The sequence below is a fragment of the Elephas maximus genome, chromosome 10 (assembly GCF_024166365.1).
Source record: "Elephas maximus indicus isolate mEleMax1 chromosome 10, mEleMax1 primary haplotype, whole genome shotgun sequence".
NCBI classification, from domain to species: Eukaryota; Metazoa; Chordata; class Mammalia; order Proboscidea; family Elephantidae; genus Elephas; species Elephas maximus.
Genome location: NC_064828.1, coordinates 81,598,649 through 81,604,648, shown reverse-complemented (window position 1 = coordinate 81,604,648; position 6,000 = coordinate 81,598,649).

Here is a 6,000-nt window from a genome sequence, read left to right as displayed (position 1 = left end):
CAGTGAAGTCCTAGAATTAGGCTGGCATGTGACCAGATCCTGGTCAATTTTTAGGCTGAGGTAAATGGACAATTATTCCAAGGTTTGGAGAAAAGAGAGGAATGTTTAAAGTTGTTGGGAAGAGGCATATGCTTAAGAGGGGAGAGAACATCTCACAACAGGGATGAATCTGGAGGACATTACGCTGAGTGAAATAAGTCAATCACAAAAGGACAAATATTGTATGAGACCACTATTATAAAACCCAAGAACAAGTTTACACACAGAAAAAAAAACAACTCAACAACAAAAAAGAGTCTTTTTGATGGCTATGAGGGAGGAAAGGGGTGGGGAGGAGAAATTACTAACTAGATAGTGGACAAGAGTTAACTTTGGTGAAGGGAAAGACAACACAGTATATAGGAAAGCCAGCACAACGTTGACCAAGGCAATGTCATAGAAGCTTCTTAGACAACTCCAAACACCTTGAGTTGTTGGGGCTTATGGCTGGAACCACGGTCTTGGGCAAGATCTAGGTCAATTGGCACAACATAGTTCATAAAGAAAATGTTCTACGTTCCACTCTAATGAGTAGAATCTGGGGTCTTAAAAAGCTTGCGAATTGTTCTCAATCCACCTGGATCAAAGGAGAATGAAGAACACCAAGGACACAAGGTGATTACGAGCCCAAGAGACAGAAAGGGCCACATGAACCAGCGACTACATCATCCTGAGACCAGAAGAACTAGACGGTGCCCGGCTACAACCGATGACTGCCCTGACAGGGAGCACAACAGAGAACCCTTGAGGGGGCAGGAGAGCAGTGGGATACAGATCCCAAATTCTCATAAGACCAGACTTAATGGTCTGACTGAGACTAGAAGGACTCTGGTGGTCATGGCCCCCAGACCTTCTGTTGGCCCAGAACAGGAACCATTCCCAAAGCCAACTCTTCAGACATGGATTGGACTGGATAATGTATTGGAGAGCAATGCTGGTGAGGAGTGAGCTTCTTGGAAAAGGTGGACACTTGAGACTATGTTGGCATCTCCTGCCTGGAGGGGAGATGAGAGGGTGGAGGGCACTAGAAGCTGGCAAAAGGGACACGAAAAGAGAGAGTGGAAGGAGACAGGGGGCTGTCTCATTAGGGGGAGAGTAATTGGGAATGTGTAGCAAGGTGTATATGGATTTTTGTGTGAGAGACTGACGATTTGTAAACTTGCACTTCAAGCACAATAAAAATTATTTAAAAAAAAAAAAAAAAAGCTTGCAAATGGCCATCTAAGATACATCTGTTGGTCCTATCCCAACAGGAGTAAAGGAGAATGATGAAAATCAAAGACAGAAGGAAAATATTAGTCCAAAGGACTAATGGTCCACATGAGCCATAGGCTCCACCAGCCACAGCCTCCACCAGCGTGAGAGGTAATAGGTGGTGCCTGGCTATCACTACCAATCGCTTTGACAGGAATCACAATAGAGTGCCCTGGACAGAGCAGGAGAAAAATATAGAACAAAATTCAAATTCACAAAGAAAGACCAGACTTACTGGTCTGACAGAGACTGGAGGAGCCCCCTAGACTCTGGTCCCTGGACACCCTGCTAACTCAGAACTGAAGCCACTCCCAAAGTCCACTTTCAGCTGAAGATTAGATAAGCCTATAAAGCAAACATAACACTTGTGGAGAAAGAACTTCCCAGTTCAATCAAATATACTAGACCAAATGGGCAATATCAACCCAAAAGCAAAGACAAGAAGGCAGAAATAGACAGGAAAACTGTACTAATGAACACAGGGAACCTGTGGGTGGAAAAGAGGAGAATGCTAACACATTGCGGGGATTGTAACTAATGTCGCTAAACAATCTGCATATAAATTTTTCAATGAGAAACTAATTTGTGCTGTAAACTTTCATCTAAAAAAAGATAAAAAAAAAAAAAAAAGAGTGGAGAGAAGGGAGCGATTTATATATTACCACAGTTAAAGGCCACTTCAGCCACATTATTAATGTGCCCACCTCCCCCATCCAAAACAAATAAGGTAGGTACAGATGATGTCTTATTAATTGGAAGGAACCAGAGGGCTCCCAATTTTTGGCATGTGTGGATTAAGTATGTCAAGCAAAGGAATAGTGAGTTTGGAAAATGGCCTTGCAATCATTTCTACTGGAATGAAGCACAGGTATCTCAAACTCAACACTTCCAAAACTAATTACCTTCCCTTCTCACTCCCTAAGTTCATTCATATATTCAACAAATATTCAAGTACCACTAAGTGCCAGCATGTGCTTGGTTCTGGAGATACACCTACTAGCATAAAAAATATGGTCCTTGCTCTCAGAGAGCTTACAGCAGAATGGGGGAGACTATTATATAATCACGGAGCCCTGGTGGCTCAATGGTTAAGTGTTTGGCTGCTAGTGGAATGGTTGGAGGTTTGAACCCACCAGTGGCTCCACGGGAAAAAAGACCTGACAATCTGCTGCCTTAAAGATGATAGTTTAGGAAACCATTTGGGGTAGCTCTACTCTGTCACATTTTTTTTTTTCTACTCTGTCACATTAGGTCGCTATTAGTCAAAAATCAACTCAATGGCACCTAACAACAATAATATCATATAATAAAGAGAATAATAATACTTTACTTTGTCTTCTCAAGATGCCCCTTGAAATCTGTTCAGTTCTTTTACTTCATCAATTCTTCCTTTTGCTTTAGCTGCTCGACATTCAAGAGCAAGTTTCAGAGTCTCTTCTGACATCCACCTTGGTCTTTTCTCTCTTTACTGTCTTTGCAATGACCTCTTGCTTTCTTCATGTATGATGTCCTTGATGTCATTCCACAACTCGTCTGGTCTTCAGTCACTAGAGTTCAATGTGTCAAAATTATTCTTCAGATGGTTTCTAAATTCAGGTGAGATATGCTCAAGGTCACATTTTGGCTCTCGTGGACTTGCTCTGATTTTCTTTAGTCTCAGCTTGAACTTGCATATGAGCAATTGATGGTGTGTTCCACAGTAAGCCCCTGGCCTTGTTCTGACGGATGATACTGAGCTTTTTCATCGCCTCTTCCCACAGATGTAGTCAATTTGATTTCTGTGTGTTTTATCTGGCGAGGTCCACGTGTTCACTGTTTATGTTGGTGATAGAAGGTATTTGCAATGAAGAAGTCGTTGGTCTTGCAAACGTCTATCATTCGATCTCTGGTATTGTTTCTATCACCAAGGCCATATTTTCCAACTACTGATCCTTCTTCTTTGTTTCCAACTTTCCCATTCCAATTGCCACTAATTATCAATGCATCTTGATTGCACGTTCGATCAATTTCAGACTGCAGCCGCTGATAAAAATCTTCTATTTCTTCATCTTTGGCCCTAGTGGTTGGTGGGTAAATTTGAACAATAGTCGTATTAACTGGTCTTCCTTGTAGGTGTGTGGATATTGTTCTATCACTGACAGCGTTGTACTTCAGGATACATCTTGAAACATTCTTTTTGACGATGAATGCAACACCATTTCTCTTCGAGCTGTCATTCCCAGCATAGTAGACTTTATGATTGTCCGATTCAAAATGGCCAATACCAGTCCATTTCAGCTCACTAATGCCTAGGATATCGATGTTTATGCGTTCCACTTCATTTTTGATGATTTGCGATTTTCCTAGATTCATACTTTGTACATTCCAGGCTCCGATTATTAATGGATGTTTGCAGCTGTTTCTTCTCATTTTGAGTCATGCCACATCAGCAGATGAAGGTCCCGAAAGCTTTACTCTATCCATGTCATTAAGGTTGACTCTACTTTGAGGAGGCAGCTCTTCCCCAGTCATCTTTTGAGTGCCTTCCAACCTGGGGGGGGCTCATCTTCCAGCACTATATCAGACAATGTTCCGCTGCTATTCATAAGGTCTTCACTGGCTAATGCTTTTCAGAAGTAGACTGCCAGGTCCTTCTTCCTAGTCTGTCTTAGTCTGGAAGCTCAGTTGAAATCTGTCCTCCATGGGTGACCCTGCTGGTATCTGAACATGGGTGGCATAGCTTCCAGCATCACAGCAACACGCAAACCCCCACAGTACGACAAACTGAGTAAAGTATTATAATGACATGTGCAAAGAGCTGGAGATGGAAAACCAAAAGGGAAGAACACACTTGGCCTTTCTCAAGCTGAAAGAACTGAAGAAAAAATTCAAGTCTCGAGTAGCAATAGTGAAGGATTCCATGGGGGAAATATTAAACGACGCAAGAAGCATCAAAAGAAGATGGAAGGAATACACAGAGTCATTATATCAAAAGGAATGAGTCAATGTTCAACCATTTCAAGAGGTGGCATATGATCAGGAACCGATGGTACTGAAGGAAGAATTTCAAGCTGCTCTGAAGGCATTGGCGAAAAACAAGGCTCCAGGATCAATTGGGATGTTTCAACAAACAGGTGCAGCACTAGAGGTGCTCACTCATCTATGCCAAGAAATATGAAAGACAGCTTCCTGGCCAACTGACTAGAAGAGATCCATATTTATGCCTATTCCCAAGAAAGGTGATCCAACTGAATGTGGAAATTATAGAACAATATCACTAATATCACACGCAAGCAAAATTTTGCTGAAGATTATTCAAAAGCGGCTGCAGCAGTATATCAACAGGAAACTGCCAGAAATTCAGGCCGGTTTCGGAAGAGGACTTGGAACCAGGGATATCGTTGCTGATGTCAGACGGATCCTGGCTGGAAGCAGAGAATACCAGAAGGATGTTTGCCTGTGTTTTATTGACTATGCAAAGGCATTCGACAGTGTGGATCATAACAAGCTATGGATAACATTGCGAAGAATGGGAATTCCAGAACACTTAATTGTGCTCATGAGGAACTTTTACACAGATCAAGAGGCGGTTGTTCGGACAGAACAAGGGGATACTGATTGGTTTAAGGGCAGGAAAGGTGTGTATCAGGGTTGTATTCTTTCACCATATCTATTCAATTTGTATGCTGAGCAAACAATAGGAGAAGCTGGACTGTATGAAGAATGGGGCATCAGGACTGAAGGAAGATTCATTAACAACCTGTGTTCTGCAGATGACACAACCTTGCTTGCTGAAAGTGAAGAGGACTTCAAGCACTTACTAATGAAGATCAAAGACCACAGCCTTCGGTCTGGATTGCACCTCAACATAAAGAAAACAAAAATCCTCACAACTGGACCAATGAGCAATATCATGATAAATGGAGAAAAGATTGAAGTTGTCAAGGATTTCATTTTACTTAGATCCACAATCAACAGCTATGGACGCAGCAGTCAAGAAATCAAAAGATCCATTGCATTGGGTAAATCTGCTGCAAAGGACCTCTTTAAAGTGTTGAAGAGCAAAGACGTCACCTTGAAGACTAAGGTGCGCCTGACCAAAGCCATGGTATTTTCAATTACATCATGTGCATGTGAAAGCTGGACAATGAATAAGGAAGACAGAAGAAGAGTTGACGCCTTTGAATTGTGGTGTTGGCGAAGAATATTGACTATACCATGGACTGCCAAAAGAACGAACAAATCTGTCTTGGAAGAAGTGCGGCCAGAATGCTCCTTAGAGGCAAGGATGGTGAGACTGCATCTTACATACTTTGGACATGTTGTCAGGAGGGATCAGTCCCTGGAGAAGGACATCATGGTTGGCAGAGTACAGGTCAGTGGAAAAGAGGAAGACCCTCAATGAGGTGGATTGAGGCAGTGGCTGCAACAATGAACTCAAGCATAAGAATGATTGTAAGGATGGCTCAGGACCGGGCAGTATTTTGTTCTGTTGTGCATAGGGTTGCTATGGGTTGGGACCGACTTGACGGCACTTAACAACAATAACAACAATAAAGAGAAGCTGGACTATATGAAGAATGTGGCATTAGAAGTGGAGGAAGACTCATTTAACAACCTGCTATATGGAGATGACACAATCTTACTTGCTAAAAGTGAAGAGGACTTGAAGCACTTACTGATGAAGATCAAAGACTCAGCCTTCAGTATGGATTGCAGTTCAACATA